A 22,538-nucleotide genomic window follows, 5' to 3' on the forward strand; every position below is an offset into this window, starting at 1 on the left:
CCTTACTACTTTTTGCTTCTACCCTCGTTTTATACCCCTCTGTCTCTCTGCACTGGTTCTCATCCCCCTGTTGTGAACTAACCTCCTCTCGCCTAGCCCCTTTAATTTGATTCCCACCCCCCAACCATTCTAGTTTAAAGTCACCCTAGTATCCCTCGCTAATCTCCCTGCCAGGATATTGGTCCCCCTAGGATTCAAGTGTAATCCGTCCTTTTTGTACAGGTTATGCCTGCGCCAAAAGAGGTCCCAATGATCCAAAAACTTGAAACCCTGCCCCCTGCTCCAATCCCTCAGCCACGCATTTATCCTCCACCTGATTGCATTCCTACTCTCACTGTCGCGTGGCACAGGCAGTAATCCCGATATTACTACCTTTGCGGTCCTTTTTCTCAACTCCCTTCCGAGCTCCCTATATTCTCCTTTCAGGACCTCTTCCCTTTTCCTACCTATGTCATTGGTACCTATATGTACCACGACCTCTGGCTCCTCACCCTCCCGCTTCAGGATATCTTGGACATGATCAGAAATATCCCAGACCCTGGCACCAGGGAGGCAAACTACCATCTGGGTCTCTGGACTGCGTCCACAGAATCGCCTATCTGACCCCCTTACTATCGAGTCCCCTATTACAACTGCCCTCCTCTTCCTTTCCCTACCCATCTGAGCTACAGGGCCAGACTCTGTGCCGGAGGCACGGCCACTGTCGCTTCCCCCAGGTGAGCTGTCCCCCCCAACAGTACTCAAACAAGAGTACCTATTGTCAAGGGGCACAGCCACCGGGGTACTCTCTATTACCTGACTCTTCCCCTTCCCCCTCCTTCATATCTTCATATTATTTACAAATCCACCCATCCACATTTTCATCCAGGTCATTTATATACATCACAAACAGCAGATGTCCCAGGACAGATCCCTGTGGAACACCTCTAATCACAGACCTCCAATTAGAGTAAGTCCCTTTGATCACTATCTACTGTCTTCCATGGGCATGCTATTTCAGAACTTAAACGGCTAATTCACCATTGAAACAACAGGAATTCTGCAGATGCTGGAAATTCAAGCAACACACATAAAAGTTGCTGGTGAACGCAGCAGGCCAGGCAGCATCTATAGGAAGAGGCGCAGTCGACGTTTCAGGCCGAGACCCACGAGAAGGGTCTCGGCCTGAAATGTCGACTGCGCCTCTTCCTATAGATGCTGCCTGGCCTGCTGCGTTCACCAGCAACTTTTATGTGTGTTAATTCACCATTGATCTCATGCATCTTATTCTTCTGAATGAGGGTCTTATGACAGACCTTGTCAAATGCCTTTCTAAAATCCACATAGGCAACATCCACAGCTCTATCTTCACCAATCACCCTCATCACCTTGTCAATAAACTCAATCAAGTTAGTAAGACATGATGTGCATCTCACAAAGCCACATTGGCTTTCCCTAATACGGACATGGTTTTCCAAATGCTCATAATTCATATCTCTTAAGAATTCTCTTCAGTAACTTCCCTACCACTGATGTGAGACACACCTGTCTATAGTTTCCAGAATTATCCCTGATTCACTTCTTGAATAATGGAACAACATTAGCTACTTGCCAGCCCTCTGGGACTTCGCCTGTGACTCAAGAGGATACAAAGATGTTGGTCAAGGCCCATACAACCTCTTCACTTGGCTCTTTCATAATCTGGGGTATATCCCTAGGGGCTTATCCACCTTAATGTTCTTTAAGAGACTCAACACTCCTTTATTTCAAATACCATAGCTTATTGATACTCTTGATCTCCCTATATCATTCTCCTTGGTAAATACTGATGTAAAGTACTCAATAAAGACCTACGTTACCCACATGCGCTTTTCCAAAGAGTGCTATGACAACTGTGCTGCTCCAAAGAGCTCTAAATGAGGTCATTAGGCTCGATAATGAGTCAACATTATAGCTGGGGAACTGATGACCCCCTCTTATTAGACTGTTTGAGGTTACTTATTTTTTATTCTTTCTTACTTCTCTTCTAATATTTGTATATTAGAAGATATATTGTATTTGAAGTATATTTGTATATCTGTGTACTTACAATGCTACTGTGACACTGTAATTTCCTTTAGGATCAATAAAGTATCTATCTATCTACCTGTTTATCCTTTGCACTCAAGCAAATGTTCCCCCTTTATCCTTGAGTGCATCACCCCACCACCCCCAGCATTATCCAGAGGGGTATGCTTGTTGCTGAGGACGATGGCCACAGTGGAACCCTGCACTGACTGTTTACACCCCTAACTTCTCCTGGTGATCATCCATTTACTATCTGAAGTCTGCACTCTGGATGTAAAAGTTTCATCTATGAGGTTTTCAGCCTCTCGGATCATTCTGCATGCATCCAGCTTCAGCTCCAGTTCCTTGACCTTGTCAATCAGGAGCTGAAGTTGGGTGCACTTCCTGCAGATATAGTCATCTGGGAGATTGTTAGGTATGCTGAAATCCCACATCTCACAGGAAGACCATTCCACTGCCTTAACCATTCTGCCTACATTGAACTAAGGACGAAGGATTTACAGACAAAAATGCTTAACTCTACTTACCTGTGCCTTCTCTCTGAAACCTTTGAGTTTCATATTCACCTAGGTCACTTTCTTAGCCTCTTCTCACTAAGCTTGTTATACTTTTGGCTCCAACTTCTCAAACCCAAGTTCCATAATCAAAAACAAATTGTAACAAATATTGTTACTGGGTTCTTTGCAAAAGGTTGTATTGAGCAGCATTAATAACAGCTTTAGATTCTAGATCCAATTGCCAGAATTCAGTGTGCAGGAGGACAGTTGTTCACTAAAGAATTTTCTTCTTTTGGTAGGTTGAGCGAGTGGAGGGGGATAAGAGGTGACTTGACAGACATGTACAAGATAACAAGAGGCATAGATCAAATGGATATCCGGAGACTTTTTCCCCAGGGCAGAAATGGCTATTATGAGGGGGCATAATTTTAAGGTGATTGTAGGGGAGGATGTCAGAGGTAAGTTTTTTTTACACAGAGAATGGTGGTTGTGTGGAATGCCCTTCTAGAGGTATGGTAGTGACAGATGCGTTAGTAACATTTAAGAAACTCTTAGATAGACATGTGGATGATTGAAAAATGGAGGGTTACATAGGAGTAAAGGATTAGATTTATCTTGGAGTAGGTTAACGGGTTGGCACAACATCGTGGGCTGAAGGGCCTGTACTGCGTTGTTATGTTCTATGTAATGAGAATACAGCTTGTGATCTTTAATGCAGAGGAAAATATTCAGGCAGTAGTGTCACAAAGAATATCTAGACATGTGTTATCCAAGGGATAAAACAGGCAGCAAAAGTCCTAATGGAAGGTCTCGACCCGAAATACCGACTACCGACACAACCGATCGACAGATGACGCAATACCATCCTTACACATCTAGAGAAGAAGGATGTTTATGTGAGAATGCTGTTCTTGGACTACAGTTCAGCATTCAACACTATAGTTCCATTCAGGCTCGACAAGAAGCTCAGAGACCTCAGCCTTGACTCTGCCTTGTGCAGCTGGATCCTGGACTTCCTGTTAGGTCGCCAGCAGGTTGTAAGAGTGGGCTCCCTCACCTCCACCCTTCTGACTCTCAATCCAGGAGCCCCTCAGGGCTGTGTACTGAGTCCCCTCCTTTACTCCCTGTATAGCCATGATTGTATTGCCACCCACAGCTTCGACCTGCTAATTAAATTTGCCGACGATACTACATTGATTGGCCTTATCTCAAACAATAACAAGGTGGCCTACAGGGAAGAAGTCATCTCTCTGACACAGTGGTTCAAGAAAACAACCTCTCCCTCAATGTCGCAAAAACAAAGGAGCTGGTTGTAGATTACAGGAGGAATGGAGACAGGCTAACTGATATTGACATCAATGGATCTGGGGTTGAGAGGGTAAACAGCTTCAAGTTCCTCAGCATCCACATCACCGAGGACCTCATGTGGTCTGTACACATCAGCGCCTCTTTCACCTCAGACGGTTGTGGAAGTTTGGTATGGGCCCCCAAATCCTAAGAACTTTCTACAGTGGCACAATTGAGAGCATCCTGACTGGCTGCATCACTGCCTGGTATGGGACTGTACCTCCCTTAATTGCAGGACTCTACAGAGAGTGGTGCAGACAGCCCAGCGCATCTGTAGTTGTGAACCTCCCACTATTCAGGACATTTACAAGGACAGGTGTGTAGGATCACTGGGGACCCAAGTTACCTCAACCACAATCTATTCCAGCTGCTACCAACCGGGAAGCGGTACCACAGCATAAAAGCTGGGACAAACAGGCTCCAGGACAGCTTCTTCCACGACGCCATCAGACTGATGAACTCATGCTGACTTGAGTGTACTCTATATTACATTGACTGTTCTATTTATTATAAATTATTATAATTTACTATGATTGCACATTGCACATTTAGATGGAGAGATAACGTTAAGGTTTTTACTCCTCATGTATGTGAAGGATGTAAGAAATAAAGACAATTCAATTCAATTATTTATTCATTTCTATAGATGCTGCCTGTCCTGCTGAGTTCCTCCAGCATTTATTGTGTGTTGCAGCAAATATGCGGGGTGTTTACATCTATACATCTACAACTGAATTTAGAAAGTCATTTATTGTAAGTTTTTGAAATGAATGCACTTGCTGCAGTCAGGTTCAAAACAACACAAAAGAAGTTCTTGTTCTAAACATTGGCTCAAAATGATATTTATTGCTTAAATATAGTAGCTTTAATACACCTTCTATTTTCAGCCTGATTCTTTGAATGAATTTTAGTTGGTTAAATTTTCCATCTGTAGAGGATAAACACATACACTCCTCTTTCATATAATTTGTCTACAGCAGTAACTAAACTATGCCACACAGGTTCAGGTGAAATTTCTAATTCAACTTTGAGTACATAGACTTAGGTTGATGTACGTGTGGAGATTTGGTTGATCACAAGGTATACTCATTTCTGGTCTTCGCCTATTATTTGCAAGTGCTGTTGCTGTCATCTCAGTTGAATATTTCAGCATCAAATGAAAAGTGGCGTGCCTTTGTTTTCATAAATAACTAACACATTACAAATCAAAGGAGTCACTGTGATTTAATAAAAACATAGGTATAAAGTTTTTGTGCAATTTTGTCAGGTTTTACAATATACTAAACTTATGCAAATATTAAATAATTTAGTTCTCTAAAATAGCATTTGAAAATACTGGAGGTACTAGTGCTTTTTTGTTCCCACTGTTCTTGCCATGTTCTCTGGAAAGTTTTATTTGCCAAGCCTTGATCTGTATTCGGTAATTCCAGTGAAACAATTTTCTTGTCTACTTTACCACTCAAGCACAATTAAAAATATTCGTAATTTGACAATTAGCATTACCATAGCGTTTACATGGCTGCTTTCCATTTTTCTGCTTTCATATACTACTCATGTTATGCAGTGTTTATTTTTCTCCACTGTTTTTCTTCTCATTCCTCCTATTTTATTTTTTAAACTTTTTGTCTACTTATAATGAGTGGTTATACATTAGAGCTAAGTTCAAAGACTGCTTTTTTGAAATAGAAGACTTGCTTGATCACAGGACTATTATTCGCTTTATCTTTTTCCACAAGAAATTTCATAAAATATATGTCAAAAGCAGTGTAGTTTCTCCACGTTGCTTCTGATGCAGTTCATGTTATATGTCTTTCTGGTTTCTGGTTACTCATTTTTTATTGCAACTTTGTGTGATTTTGATCGAGGTAGACTGGTTCTGTGGCCTGCAGTCATTGATCAACACAGCGCTAAATTGAACTGAACTGAACTAAACTGAACATCCCCGGACTGTTTCATTGACTCTGTAGTTTGATGTTTAATATTCTGTTTTTAATTGCTTGTTTTTGCCATTTGCATGTTTGTTCTTTTTTTCTGCATTGGTATTGGGTTTCTTTGAATGAGTTCCATTGTCTTTCTTTGTTTCATGGCTGTCTGTGGGAAGGTGAATCTCAGGGTTATATACTGCATACGTATTTTGACAATAAATATACAGTACTTTGAACTTTGGTGTAGGATACAGAATTTTATGGACGTAGGTTTGGAGAGGCATGGCTGAATTTTTGTTTTTAATTACTCAAAGGACATTCAGTGCTCTGATGGTCCCTTTCATATGTTCTGAACCTAGTAGCCAGAATAAATTATCCAAGTGGCACTTTATTTTCTAGGAATGAATTCAATGCATGTTTTAGATTTTAAAAAGTAGCCTGTTCTTTATTGAAGCATGAGACATGATAATACATTTGTAAAGTTTCTGAGATTCTGTGTGGTTTTCGTCCAATTTCACATAAGACTTTCAATGTCTAGAAAGTGAAGATGTGCAACAGTGGCTCTAAGGAGGAATTTGGCACCTGATATTCACAAATAATTTTCATGCACAGATCTTGAGCAAATATATGTCTAAGCAGCATCAGTAACAGTCATTTCTTGTGCAAAAACAGAGTAACTGTGGATAATTTCAGGAGACCTCACTGTCTGAAACTAATTTACTAATGACATGCCTGCTGTCATTAAAGGAGAGCTGTCTCATTGAAACTACTGCCAGAAGACATTGCGCAACCTGGGGTGAACTATTTACTAGGAAACTGGTCAGATTTTTGTGAAACTCTGTGCTTCTCCATTCGTATCCTTGAAATCTTGGTGGAAACTGGGAGATAAAGCAGCTGACAAAGCAGGAAACCCTCTAGAGCAGGGGTTCCCAATCTGGGGTCCACAGACCCCTTGATTAATGGTATTGGTCCATGGCATAAAAATGTTGTGAATCCCTGCTGTAGAGAATATTGCAGGGCTTATCCAGACAATATCAGTTCATCTTGTGAACTCCAAGAGCAGTCTCCACAAGACTCATTTTGGCTGCAGTTGTTGGTCATCCAACATTTCCAGGAGCTTGCACAAAGGTGAAGAAAACAGCTCTTGTTTCCAATTGGACAGCATAGAGTGTTGGAAGAACTCAGCAGGTTAAGCAGCTTCTGTGGAGGCAAAAGGTGTAATAGGCAAAAGGTTTTGGGTCAAGGTTCTGCTTCAGGACTGAGAAGGATCAGGAAAGATAACAGATAGAAAGCAGCATGTAGGGAGTGGGATTCACAGGCTTTTGGTAATTTCCAGCAGTCCAATAAAATAGCAATTCATCAGCAAGGGTAAATAAAAATAAGGCAGGGACAAGCAGAGCGGCCATTGTTGGATTGTTAGAATGAGGAGGCTTTGGCTCATCAGGCTTGGGTGATGTACGTATCTGGTAAATTTCTTTCTCTTCATTCTTCATTTGTTAGTACTTAGTTAGAGCAGTGAGAATGGCTCCAGGGGCTGTGTTGTGTTCTTTGTCTGAGGTGTGGGGATTTTGGGAGACCTCTGTCCTCCCAGATAACCGCACCTGCACAGGTGCACAGAGCTGCAGCCCCTTTGAAAACGTGTTAAGGAACTGGAGCTGCAGCTTGACAACCTTTGACTCATTCGGGAATCTGAGGAGGTCATAGATAGGAGCTATAGGGAGCCCCTAAGTTGCAGGAGGCAGGCAGTGGGGGAACGAAATGGGCAGCTAGTGCAGAGTAGGACTGTGGTCGTCCCCCTCAATAACAAGTATACCATTTTGGATACTATTGGAGGGATTGGGGGACAACCTACCAGGAGGAAGTCTCTGGCACTGAGTCTGGCGCTGTGGCTCAGAAGGGAAGGGGGAAGATAAGGATGATAGAGACACCCGGATGGTATTTGCCTCCCAGGTACCAGGGTCAGGGATGTCTCAGATTGGGTCTATGCCATTTGAAAGAGGGAGGGTGCACAGCCAGAAGTCTTGATACATATTGACACCAAAGATATAGGTAGGAAGGAGGAGGTCCTGAGGACAGAAATTAGGGAGCTGAAAAGCAGGACCCTCCTGGGTAGTAATCTCTGGATTGTTGCCTGTGCCATGCGTCACGGAGGATGGTTTGGCAGATGAATGTGTGGCTGAGGAACTGGTGTAGGAGGCAGGTTTTCAGATTTCTGGATCTTTGGGATCTCTTCTAAGGAAGGTATGACCTGCACAGAAGGAATGGGTTACACCCGAACCTGAGGGGGACCAATATCCTTGCGGGCAGGATTGCTAGAAATATTGGAGAGGGTTTAAACTAATTTGGCAGGCAGATGGGAACCAGAGTGATAGAGCTGAGGATGGAGCAGTTGGTATAAAAGTAGAGGCAGTGTGTAGTGAGGCTTTCAGGAAGGACGAGCAAAATTGTAGTCAGTGGGATAAATTGCAATGTAACGGGGATACAATCGAAAAGGGTGACAGAAAACAGGACTGAAGGTGTAATTTTTTTGAATGCATGCATGAAACGGAATAAGGTAGATGATCTTGTAGCACAGTTAGAGATGGGCAGATATGATGTGGGCATCACTGAGTCATGGCTGAAAGGAGATTATAGTTGGATCTTAATATCCAAGGATACACATTGTATCAAAAGGAAAGCCAGGTAAGCAGAGGGGATGGTGTGGCTCTGTTGGTAAAAATTAAAATCAAATCCTTAGAAAGAGGTGACATAGGATCAGAAGATGTAGACATAGGATCAGAAGATGTAGAATCATTGTGGATAGTGCTAAAAAGACCCTTACTGGAGTTAGATACAAGCCTCCTAACAGTTGCCAGATTGTGGGCTACAAATTACAGAGGTGATAGAAAATGCTTGTCAAAAGGGCAATGTTACAGTAGTCATGGGAGATTTCAATATGCAGGTAGATTGGGAAAATCAGCTTGGTGCTGGATCCCAAGAGTGAGAATTTGGAGAATGCTTACTAATGGCTTTTTAGAGGGCATCAGTTATAATGGGTTGGGTGTTGTGTCATAAACTGGATTTGATTAAGGAGCTTAAGGTAAATGAACCCTTTGTAGACAGTGATCATAATATGATAGAATTCACCCTGCAATTTGAAAGGGGGAAGTTAAAGTCAAATGTATCAATATTACAGTGGAGTAAAGGGAATAGCAGAGGCATGAGAGAGGAGCTGGCCAAAATTGATTGGAAAGGGACACTAGCAGGCACGATGGCAGAATAGCAATGGCTGGAATTTCTGGGAGCAATTTGGAAGGCACAGAACAGATACAACCCAAAGAAGAAGTATTCTAAAGTAAGGATTACACAACCGTGGCTGACAAGGGAAGTCAAAGTCAACATTAAAGCAAAAGAGAGGGTATATAATATAGCAAAAAAATAGTGGGAAGTGAGAGGATTGGGAAGCTTCTAGAAACCAACCAAAGGTAACTAAGAAAGCCATAAGGAGGGAAAAGATGAAATATGAAGGTAAGCTAGCCAATAATATCAAAGAGGATACAAAGGTTTTTTTTCAGATATATAGAGTAAAAACGAGGCGAGAGTAGATACTGAACCATGGAAAATGACGCTGGAGAGGAATGGCAGTGGGAACAAGGAAATAGTAGACAGACTGAATAAGTATTTTGCATCAGTGTTCAATATAGATGAAACTGGCAGTATTCCGGAAGTTCGGTAGTGTCAGAGGGCAGTTGCTATTACTAGGGAGATGGTGCTTGAGGAACTGAAAGGTCTGCAGTTAGATAAGTCAGCTGGATCAGATGGACTACACCCCAGGGCTCTGAAAGAGGTAGCTGAAAAGATTATGAAGGCATTGATAATGACCTTTCAAGAATCAATGGATTCTGGCATAGTTCTGGAGGACAGGAAAATTGCAAACATCACTTCACTCTTCAAGAAGGGAGGGAGGCAGAAAAGAAATTATATAGGCCTGTTAGCCTGACCTCAGTGATTGGGAAGATAATGGAGTTGATTGTTAAGGCTGAGGTTTCAGGATATTTGGAGGCACATGGTAAAATGGGCCATTGTCAGCATGGTTTCCTTAAGGGGATAAAGTATAAAGTATTCTTTGAGGAACTAACAAGCAGGATAGACAAAGGAGAATCGAGGGATGTTGAGGCTGCTTATCAAGAGCCCATGATATTACAGGAAAGATACTAGCATGGACAGAGCATTGGCTGATTGGCAGGAGACAAAGAGTGGGAATAAAAGGAGACTTTTCTGATTAGCTGCTGGTGACTAGTGTTCTGCAGGGGTCAGTTTTGGGACTGCTTCTTTTTCTGTTGTATGTCAATGATTTGGATGACTGACTTGATGGCTTTGTGACCAAATTTGCGGACAATATGAAGATACGTGGAGGGGCAGGTAGTGTTGAGGAAGTATGGTTACTACAGAAGTTCTTCAACAGATAGGAGAAGTGGCAGATGGCATTCAACATTGGGAAGTGTATCTTCATGCGTTTTGGTAGAAGGAATAAAAGCATAGACTATTTTCTAAATGGGGAGAAAATTCAAAAATCTGAGATGCAAAGGGACTTGGAAGTCCTCGTGAAGGATTCCCTAAAGTTAACTTGCAGGTTGAGTGAGTGGTGAGGAAGGCAAATGCAATGTAAGCATTCATTTTGAGAGGACCAGAATATAAAAATAAGGATGTAATGCTGAGGCTTTATAAGGCACTGGTGAGGCCTCACTTGAGAATTTTGATCAGTTTTGGCCCCCTTATCTAAGACAGAATGTGCTGAAGTTGGGGTTCAAAGGAGATTCATGAAAATGATTCCAGGAATGAAAGGCTTATTAAATGGGGAGCATTTGATGGCTCTGGGACTGTACTCGCTAGAATTTAGATGAACGAGGAGCGATTTTATTGAAGCCTATGAAATGTTGAAAAGTCTAGATAGGGTGGATCTGGAGAGGATGTTTCCTATAGTGAGGGAGTATAGGACCAGAGGGCACAACTTCAGAATTAAGAGACAACCACTTAGAACAGTGTGAGGAGGAATTTCTCTAGCCAGACAGTGGTGAATCTGTGGAATTTGTTGTCACAGGTGGTTGTGGATTTACTTAAGGTGGAGGTTGATAGATTCTTGTTAAGTTAGGGAGTGAAAGGTTACAGGGAGAAAGCAGGAGAATGGGGTTGGGGGAAAAGTCTTATGGTCTTGTGGGATGGGAGTTGGGAGATGGGGGGTGATGGGCAAATGAAATAAGATGGGATGGAACAGAGGCTTGTAGATGAAAGGTGGAATGATGAAGTGGATGACAGGCTGCTAGACCCAGTTTATAAGAAGTGATGGAATTGAAGAACAAAAGGAGAAGATACCTAGTTTGACTGGTGAGTGTGTGGAGAACATTGGGGTTGTCCCTCTGATTCCAGATCCAGGGTCCTGAACCATAATGTTGATTTACATCTTTTTTCCTCCACAGATGCTGCTTGACTCTCTGATTTTTTTCTTGCCTTTTGTTTTTATCTTTTATTCTAGATTCTAGCATCTGCAGTCTATTCTGCCTTCATACAACTACAGTATAATGAGCATAGCAGATTGCCTGAAAATAAAATACTTAGATGCAGTGCATTGACCATGAAAATCTTCTGAAGTTGTTCATGTATTGTCTATACATTCAGAGGGCGATGAACTTTTTTGTGGACAGTCTCTTCCACAGGATCAGTGTTAAGTTCATCCCAATGTTTAATTTTTTTTCCCAATGCATAATTTGTGAAGAATTGGATTGGATTTTCTGAATCAGCAGCCTAAGAGAACTGCTGCTGTGTCCTCAAGGAGAGGAGATGAATTCTTATCTCCTTCAGTTGTGAGCCTCCATGACATTGTGAATACATTAGTGTGCTACAAACTGGGAGACGACTCATATAACAGCTGCTGCTGTCTGCAATGATTTGGAGGCTTATACATGACAACAACCGGCTCTACAGATAGAGCATCCCAGCATGGGTGCATATTAGAGCTCATCCTGAAGAAAGGGGCTGAATTCTGTAACCATTGCCCTTGAAAGGCGCCGTTAGTCCAGAAATGTTGCTGTTCGGCCAGGTGCAAGGTCCAGCCTACTTCCTGCTGTTCAAACCAGAACTCTTCTGGCCCATTGTGTATTAATGCATCAGTTGTGCCAGTTTGACAGGGTAGATTTGAAGTTTTACATGTGTGATTGATATGCATAGAACTGTATAATCAAAATGTTCAGTAAGTGCAAAGTGCCCTATAGTTATGATGGACTGCATGCAGGGTGATAGGATAGGTACATCACATTAAAGAAAATTACATGTACATAGGATGGTATTCAAAACCTCTACAGAAACACTGACAGATTCTTCCTGTGTCAGTTGTTGAGGTTAGTGGTGAAGTGAGTAATCAGAATCAGGTTTAATATCATCGGCATATGTCCTGAAATCTATTGTTATGCAGCAGCAGCATTGCAATACATAATAATAAAAATTGTGAACTACTGTTTGTAGCCCAGTACAGTAAGAAATACTTCCGGTCAAGATGGTGCCTGTGTACAACGCTCCTTTGGTTGACATCTTCTGGATAGGTCATGAAACCACCTTTTTCACTTCTTTTATGTCTTTTATGTTTGTTTCTCATCTTTAATTGGAGCTGTCGTTTTGCTGTTTGAAGATCGTTTGGGTGCTTCAGCGCTCTGCAGCCTCTGAGAGGATTCCGGGAGGGAGAGGCAGCATGAGCGAACTTTGTGGTGAGAAGGCTGCAGGATGGCTCATGAGCTGATGTTTGACCCTGTTTCGCCGACTCTAGCTTCCATTGTTCACCGATTAAAGTGACCAGGGTGATTGAAACATCAAGGCATGTGTAAAATTTTGGAGATTGTTTGGGTGTTCCAGCGCTCTGCAGTCTCTGAGAGGATTCCAGGAGGCAGAGGCAGTGTAAGCAAACCTCGTAGTGGGCAAGCTGTAGGATGGGGTGCAAACCGATGTTTGGCTCCATTTCATCAACTAAAGCTTCCATTGTTCACCTATTAAAGTGTAATGCAAAAGAAGTAGTGAAATCGTGTTCATGGGTTCGTTCAGAAATCTGATTGCAGAGGGGAAGAAGCTGTTCCTGAATCATTGAGTATGTGCTTTCCGGGTCCTGTACCTCCGCCTGATGGTAGCAATAAGAAGAGGGTATGTCCTGGGTGATGGGGGTCCTTATGATGGATGCCACCTTTTTGAGGCATCTCTCCTTGAATCCTGGATGCTGGGGAGGCTAGTGCCCATGATGGAGCTGACTGAGTGTACAACTTTCTGCAGTTATTTTTGATCCTGTGTAGTGCCCCCCTGCCCATACAAGATGCTGATGCAGCAAGTTAAAATGCTCTACACGAGGAAATCTGCAGATGCTGAAAATTCAAGCAACACACACAAAATGCTGGTGGAACGCAGCAGGCCAGACAGCATCCATAGGAAGAAGCACAGTCGATGTTTCGGACCGAGACCTCGACCGTGCTTCTTCCTATGGATGCTGTCTGGCCTGCTGCGTTCCACCAGCATTTTGTGTGTGTTAGTTAAAATGCTCTCCACAGTACATGAGTGGAAATTTGTGATTGTTTTTGGTGACATACCAAATCTTCTCAAACTCCTATTGAAATACAGCTGCTGTCATGCTTTCTTTGAATTTGTATTGATATGCTGGGTCCTGGATAGATCCTCAGAGTGTTGATAGCCAGGAACTTGAAACTGCTCACTCTTTCCAGTTCTGATCCCTCTATGAAGTCTGGTGTGTGTTCCCTCATCTTACCTTTTCTGAAGTCCACAATCAATTTTTTGGTCTTACTAACAATGAGTGCAAGATTGATGCTGTGACACCACTCAACTAGCTGTTGTATCTCACTCCTGTATACCTTAACATCACTATCTGAAGTTCTGCCTACAGTAGTTGTGTCCTCTCCAAATTTATAGATGGTGTTTGACTGTGTCTAGTCAAGCAGTCATGGGTGTAGAGTAGAGCAGTGGACTCAAATGACAAATTCATGCATGACTTCTTTTTAAAAACTGCTTGAGTGGTCTGAGTGTTATTATTATTAATTTTTAACAATTTTAATAGTTGCACAGTTTGTTGTCTTTTGCACATTGTTTGTGTTTCCTGTTGGGGCTAGTAAAAATAGAAAAGAGAGAAAAATAGAAACTATTTTAAAATTATGTTAAAATTATGTCAATAGTAGAGAAACTGCTGGAATCCATTTTAAAAAAATATTTATTTACAGGATGTGGGCATCGCCAGCTAAACCAGCATTTATTGCCCATCCCTAGTTGCCCTTGAGAAGGTGGTGATGCGCTGCTGCAGTCCCTGAAGAAATGATGACAGAAAACCTTAAAATCAATAATGAAGTTACCATACACGTCACCATACACAGCCCTGAGATTCATTTTCTTGTGAGCATTCACAGTAAATACCAGAAACACAAAAGAATCAATGAAGTAATAAACATAAGGAAGTCTGGAGATGCCGAAGTGATATAGGACTGGGTAGCCCTGAGACTTACATTGTGAAAACTTACGATAGACAAGCAATATGGCTCACACATGAAGTGAAGAGCAAATTAATTAAAGTGGAATTGGACACCGGCTCGGCTGTTTTAGTCATCCCACAAAATGAGTTTGAACAGCATTTCAAAGATACTGAACTGAAGCCTGCAGATATCCAACAAAGAATGTATACTGGAGAAAAGATAACTCCTCTGGAATGACATTCGTAACAGTGAAATACAGCAGCCAACAAGCCACATTGGATTTGTATGAGATAAAAACAGGAAGGCCAGCATTATGGTGTTGTGATTGGCTGAGGCAATTACAACTTGATAAGATCTCCATCCATCGGGTGCATGCCACATCCCCTGAGTCAATAGAGTCAACTGAAAGTGAATTGAGAAAGTTACTGGGTAATGCCACCGAAGCATTCAGGGATGGCATTGGATAACTCAAACATATCAAGGGTAAAATACTGAAATGGCAATGGACAAAGCAGAGTGAGGTGGCTTAACAAAAGGCAAAGGAAATGGTGATGTCATCCACATCATGTAGTGAAGCTTGCCCGTGATGCCTCGCCTTATGGTATAGATGCAGGTCTGTCACATTTTATGACTAATGAAAGTGAATACCCCATAGCCTTTGGATCATATTCTCCCTCTGCTGCAAAGAAAGTTACGCACAAATTGACAGAGAGCCCTCGAGTCTGGTTTAGGGTATAAAACATTTCTACTAGTACTTGGTGGAAGAGTTTACCCTCATTACTGATCATCAACCATTGGTGTCCATTTTCAATTTACAGAAGGGTGTTCCACTAACAGCAGCCTCACGAATGCAGAGATGGGCTCCGTTTCTTGGAGGACACCATCACAATATCAAATTAAAGAGTACGGCTAATCATGGAAATGCTGTCCTGTTTACCCTTGGAAAAGGGAAACCAAAAAGACCCTGCGCTGTCTCAGGTGTACGTGGCAACCCAAAATGGCTGGAATGTGCAGCAGAAATTCTACTTCCACTATTTTTACCAGTGATAGAATAAACTTGCCCTTGATGGGGGGGGGGGGTTGCCTAATGCAGGGATTCAGAGCTGAATCCAAGCTGAGAGCTAAAGCATTGGAGGAGCTACAGGCCAACCGTCTAGTGTGGTGAAAATGAAAGCATTGGCTCAAAGCTTTGTCTAGTGGCCTGGGATAGATCTGCAGATCGAGCAGCTTGTTATGCACTGTGCAGAATGCCAACACATAAAGAAGATGCCAAGAAAAACACTTCTTCATCCCTGGGAATGGCCCGTTTTGCCACAGCAGAGGGTTCATGTGGATTTTGCCAGACAATTCAAGGACACAAATTTCTTGGTGGTAGTGGATGCAGCTGCAAGGTGGCCAGAAGTTTTCCCAATAGCCTCTACTACAGCCTCACACACTGTTGATATGTTGAGAACCCTCTTCTCAAGGACTGGTGTTCCAAAACACTCAGTCAATGACAATGGACCATGGTTTGTTATGAGCAGTGGAGAGTGGAGCCAGTGAGTAGCTGCGAAGATGCTAGGTGCAAGAATCAGCAGGACACCACTGGCACTCAGGCCAAGCTTGAGGCTGCTGGGAGCAGAGGCCAACACCAGGAACTGTCTGGGCTTCACTACGCTGCCCACTGTGGCACAGGGGTCTGAGGTTCATCTCCTGGTGGTGGCTGTCCGGTAGGTGTCTTGGTCTGGACCCCTTAGGCTTACTCTATATCTGTCCACAAAAACCTCTGGATGGGAGTGACAAGAACAAGAAGAGTCAGGCCAGCTCAGCATTGCCTGGATTAAACAAGGTCTGCAATAACGGTTGGGGAACTGGAACCATTTGGCAATAAATTGGCGACTAGAACAAACAATAAACGGACAAGACTAGACAGCACGGAATTAATGGAATGCTGTTGCAATAGCAACCCACTTGAAAAAAGATACATCAAGCACATGTGAGACTCTGGCAACAACGAAGACCGTTGTCCACATTCACGGAAAATCAACTGGTTACCCAGCGATCAAACACTGTCAGAGGATTGCTATCAGATCTTGAACTGGAAGACATACAATCACAATACACCATAGCAACATCACCACAGAACTGAGCTGATCAGGAAACACGAGTTCAAACCCCACCTCCACAACTCACAGATAGTGCAAGGGTAATAGCATCTCCATGTATATGGGAAATGCAAGTTCGAATCTCACTTCGGGGCTTATTGACAATGGCTGCTGGAATCAGTGAGAAGATCATGGCTAACCTGCTGACTATCGATCAATGAACTAGGCTTCCCAGATTTAGTGATAAAATTCCATCAGACAGCATACTAGAAGGACCCAACGAAGCACCACTCACAATTGCAACCTCCAACATAACTGAGACCAAATCTTGATACATGCATCAGCAGCAGCAGTTCTAGAAATGCTGGACTACGAAATGAAATACAGTGGAGAGAATTGTTATATCCCCCTGCAAACGACGCTTGGAAGCCAAGATGAAAACCACAAGGGTGGAGGTCAGCCCACTAACTGAGCTGCACAAAGGTGTGAAGATCAAAGACTCATCTCGGGTACTAAGGAAGTGCAGAGGAATGTCCATAGCCAAAGCCCTGAAAACTGCCAAGTAATGGTTACCAGACTACAGAAGTACATTAAGGATGCAGAGGCCAAGCGAATAAATGCACTCTTCTCCAAAGAACCAGAAAATGTATTCACTTAGTTCCAGTGTAACAACACGCCAGTACCTGAACCAACCAAAACAGCAACTGAGGAGTTCTGGAAGAACATATGGGAGAAAGAAGCATCACAAAAAAAACAGTGCCCGATGGCTGAAAGACCTACAGACAAGCCTCTTCAACCTTCCAGAGGAAGAACCAGTCACCATTACAGCAGTAGATGTCCGGCAATGAGTAGCAAGTATAAAGAACTGGACATCACCAGGGCCTGACATGATTCACACCTAATGGCTGAAGAAACTAACAGCATTACATACTTGGTTGGCAGCTCAAATGAACCAGCTGCTTGAAGCAGGATCCCATCCTGACTGGCTAGCTCAAGGAAGAACAGTACTCATAGAAACATAGAAAACCTACAGCACAATACAGGCCCTTCGGCTCACAGAGTTGTGCTGAACATGTCCCTACCTTAGAAATTACTAGGCTTACCTATAACCCTCTATTTTACTAAGCTCCATGTACCTATCTAAAAGTCTCTTAAAAGACCCTATCGTATCCGCCTCCGCCACCGTTGCCGGCAGCCCATTCCATGCACTCACCACTGAGTAAAAAACTTACCCCTGACATCTCCTCTGTACCTACTCCCCAGCACCTTAAATCTGTGTCCTCTTGTGGCAACCATTTCAGCCCTGGGAAAAAGCCTCTGACTATCCACACGATCGATGTCTCTCATCTTATACACCTCTATCAGGTCACTTCTCATCCTCCGTCAGTCCAAGGAGAAAAGGCCGAGTTCACTCGACCTATTCTCATAAGGCATGCTTCCCAATCCAGGCAACATCCTTGTAAATCTCCTCTGCACCCTTTCTATGGCTTCCACATCCTTCCTGTAGTGAGGCGACCAGAACAGAGCACAGTACTCCAAGTGGGGTCTGACCGGGATCCTATATAGCTGTAACATTACCCCTCGGCTCTTAAATTCAATTCCACGATTGATGAAGGCCAGTACACCATACGCCTTCTTAACCACAGAGTCAACCTGCGCAGCTGCTTTGAGTGTCCTAGGGACTCGGACCCCAAGATCACTCTGATCCTCCACACTGCCAAGAGTCTTACCATTAATACTATATTCTGCCATCATATTTGACCTACCAAAATGAACCACTTCACACTTATCTGGATTGAACTCCATCTGCCACTTCTCAGCCCAGTTTTGCATCCTATTAATGTCCTGCTGTAACCTCTGACAGCCCTCCACACTATCCACAACACCTCCCACCTTTGTGTCATCAGCAAACTTACTAACCCAGTGGGGCAAAGCATGTGCTACCAGGCCACAAGGAAACGATGTGATTTGGCAGTATGAAACAATGTGAGTCAGCTGCACCTTTCCGCATTCCCTGTCATGCCCACTGTTGAACTTGAACGCACACAAGGTCATCAGTCAGTCATTAACCTGAACTACTCGATGAGTGAAAAAACAAATGTTGTTTAAGATGTGTTAAGAGTTTCTTTGGAAGAGGTGGTAGGGGACATAAAAGGCCTAACGATGATGATAACGCAGAGACAGCTGAGGCCGAGACCGCAAAAAAAAAGAAAGCTCCCTTCAACAGAAAATACGACGAGTCGTACATGAAATATAGCTTTAATGCAACGGGTGACTCGCATGCTCCAAGTGTGTGTGATATGTGGAGACAAACTGTGTAATGAAGCAATGAAGCCTTCAAAACTGCTCTGGCACCTTGAGTCTAAGCATCCCGTACTTAAAGACAAACCCGTTGAGTTTTTTGAGCGGAAAAAACATGAGCAAGCGGGACAGAAGCAAGCGCTATCGACAGAATTCGAGTGTTACTTCCCAACCGCAAATGACCCAAGACGTGCAAAGGAATGGGTCCATGACCCATTTGTGAATGTCCCCCAGTGAATCATCCATGTCAACGCGGGAAGAAGATCAACTCCTCGAGCTTGCAAATGACGGTGGGCTGAAAAGTATGTTTGACATAACATCTCTGCTGGCATTCTGGATCAAAGTCAAGGCTGAATATCCTGAGATGGCCACGAAAGCACTGAAAACATTGCTTCCATTTCCAACATCATATCTCTGCAAAGCGAGTTTTCTGCAATGAGTGCAATGAAAACTAAATTGCGGAATAGACTGGATATAAGGAACCCCCTTCGAGGTATCGCTGTCTCCCGTCACCCCTCGATGGGACTATCTTGTTGCAGGGAAGCAAGCCCAGGGCTCCCACTGATTCAGCGATATTGGTGTATTGCAATGATTTTATAAGTTCATACGAGGAAAATATGTGCTATGTGTTTAATATCCAAACTTTACTTAAAATGTTATGATTCTATTGACTTATAATTGACTTATCACTATATTCATGCAAGGAAAATATGCGCTGTGTGTATAATATTAATTTTGTTAGATAAATCCTTTTAGAAACGAAATTGAGTGTATTAGCCACTTGTAAGTGATTTATAGTTGACTTATCACCTATATTCCAGTCGTGACTAACACTTGATGCTTTCCAAAAGCTCCAGCACATCCTCTTTCTTAATATCTACATGCTCAAGCTTTCCAGTCTGCTGCAAGTCATCACTACAATCACCAAGATCCTTTTCCATGGTGAATACTGAAGTAAAGTATTCATTAAGTACGTCTGCTATTTCCTCTGGTTCCATACACATTTTCCCACTGTCACACTTGATAGGTTCTTTCTTTCACCTCTTATCCTCTTGCTCGTCACATACTTGTAGAATGCCTTGGGGTTTTCCTTAATCCTGCCCGGCAAGGCCTTCTCATGGCCCCTTCTGGCTCTCTTAATTTCCTTCTTAAGCTCCTTCCTACTACCCTTATAATCTTCTGGATCTCCAACATTACCTAGCTCTCTGAACCTTTTGTAAGGTTTTCTTTTCTTCTTGACTAGATTTATACAGCCTTTGTACACCATAGTTCCTGTACCCTACCATAACTTCCCTGTCTCATTGGGACGTACCTATGCAGAACTCCACACAAAATTCCCCTGAATATTTGCCACATTTCTTCCGTACTTTCCCTTGAGAACATCTGTTTCCAATTTAAGCCTCCAATTTCCTGCCGGATAGCATCATAATTCCCCTTACTCCAATTAAATGCTTTCTAACTTGTCTGTTCCTATCCCTCTCCAATGCTATTGTAAAGGAGATAGAATTATGATCACTATCTCCAAAATGCTCTCTCACCGAGAGGTCTGACACCTGACCAGGTTCATTTCCCAATACCAAATCAAGTATAGCCTCTCCTCTTGTAGGCTTATCTACATACAGTATTGTGTCAAAAAACCTTCCTGAACACACCTAACAAACTGCGCTCCATGTAAACTCCTTGCTCTAGGGAGATGCCAATCAACATTTGGGAAATTAAAATCTCCCATCACGACAACTCTGTTATTATTACACCTTTCCAGGATCTGTTTCCCTATCTGCTCCTCGATATCCCTGTTACTATTGGGCGGCTTATAAAAAACACCCAGTAAAGTTATTGATCCTTTCCTGTTCCTAACCTCCACCCACAGAGACTCCGTAGACAACCCCTCTATGGCATCCACCTTTTCTGCAGCCGTGACACTATCTCGGATCAACAGTGCCACGCCCCCATCTCTTCTGCCTCCCTCCCTGTCCTTTCTGAAACATCTAAAACCTGGCACTTGAAGTAACCATTCCTGTACCTGAGCCATCCAAGTCTCTGTAATGGCCACCACATCCGAGAACTGATCCACTCTCTAAGCTCATCCGCTTTGTTAACAATACTCCTTGCGTTAAAATAGACACATCTCAAACCTTCGGTCTGAGCGCATCCCTTCTCTATCACCTGCCTATCCTCCCTCTCGCACTGTCTACAAGCTTTCTCTATTTGTGAGCCAACCTCTTCTTCCCCAGTCTCTTCAGTTCAGTTCCCACCCCCCAACAATTCTAGTTTAAAATCTCCCCAGTAGCCTTAGCAAACCTCTCCGCCAGGATATTGGTCCCTCTGGGATTCAAGTGCAATCCGTCCTTTTTGTACAGGTCACACCTGCCCCAAAAGAGGTCCCAATGTTCCAGAAATCTGAATCCCTGCCCCCTGTTCTAATCCCTCAGCCATGCATTGATCCTGCACTTCATTCTATTCCTATTCTCACGGTTGTGTGGCACAGGCAGTAATCCCGAGATTACTACCTTTGCGGTCCTGCTTCTCAACTTCCTTCCTAACTCCCTGTAGTCTTTTTTCAGGACCTCTTCCCTTTTCCTACCTAGATCATTGGTACCAATATGTACCACGACCTCTGGCTGTTCTCCCTCCCACTGCAGGATATCTTGGACGCGATCTGAAACATGGCACCTAGGAGTCAAACTACTATCCGAGTTTCTTTCCTGTGTCCACAGAGTCACCTGTCTGACCCCCTAACTATAGAGTTCCCTATCACTGCTGCCATCCTCTTGCTTTCTCTACTCTTCTGAGCCCCCCCTAACTATAGAGTTCCCTATCACTGCTGCCATCCTCTTGCTTTCTCTACTCTTCTGAGCCACAGGGCCAGACTCTGTGCCAGAGGCACGGCCACTGTCGCTTTCCCCAGGTAGACTGTCCCCCCCCCACCCAACAGAACTCAAACAGGAGTACTTATTGTCAAGGGGTACAGCCACAGGGGTACTCTCTAGTACCTGACTCTTCCCCTTCCCTCTCCTGACTGTGACTCACTTGTCTGTGTCTTGTGGTCCTGGTGTGACCTCCTGCCTATAATTCCTTTCTATCACCTCCTCGCTCTCCCTGACCAGACGAAAGTCATTGAGCTGCATCTCCAGTTCCCTAACGCGGTCCCTTAGGAGCTGCAGCTCGACACACCTGGTGCAGATATGGCCGTCCAGGAGGCTGGGAGACTCCAGGATCTCTCACATCTGACACTGAGCACAGAAAACTGGCCTCACACACATACTTCCTCCTATCCGCAAATAACACCAGTAAACCTACCCCGCCTCATCCCGTACCGCCTAAGCCTGTTGAGACAAAGCCCTGTCACTCTGCTGCCCACTCCAAACACTGCCCGCTGGATATGGTGGTCTTCTTTTTAAACCTTTCGCGCTCTACTGGCTGGTGCCACGCATCTGCGCAGTCTCGCCTCTCTTTTACCCCGAGTAGTAAAAACTGCCTTCGCTCCGAAAAATCAGCCGTTCACTCGCTTGCTCCGAATCCATAATGAAGGATCCTCACAAAGGAGCAACACCCTGCAAACTACCAGCCTAAAATCTACCTGTCAACAACATGGAAGATTCTATTGGGCATCATAGCCACCAAGCTGAAGGAACATGTGTAAATTCTTGAGCACAACTCAGAGGGTGATTGGTAATGGAACCAGAGGCTCCAAGCACCAACTACTGGTAGACAAAGCAGTCATGTGGCTACAAGACCAGGCAAACCAACTTGATTACACACAGCCAGACTTGACTACCAGAAAACATGTGACTTGATGTCCCACACATGGATCCTGCCTGTTTCTGTACAAGACACTGAAGACCTTCA

The 22,538-nt window shown here is 43.5% G+C and overlaps 1 protein-coding gene across 1 annotated transcript in view; it reads left to right on the forward strand.

The window, feature by feature from the left end:
- LOC134356716 (testis-expressed protein 264 homolog) overlaps window positions 1–22,538 on the forward strand; it is a 440,281-nt gene that overhangs the window by 84,226 nt on the left and 333,517 nt on the right. The window lies entirely within an intron of this gene.

The sequence above is a fragment of the Mobula hypostoma genome, chromosome 15, assembly GCF_963921235.1.
Source record: "Mobula hypostoma chromosome 15, sMobHyp1.1, whole genome shotgun sequence".
Classification (NCBI taxonomy): Eukaryota; Metazoa; Chordata; class Chondrichthyes; order Myliobatiformes; family Myliobatidae; genus Mobula; species Mobula hypostoma.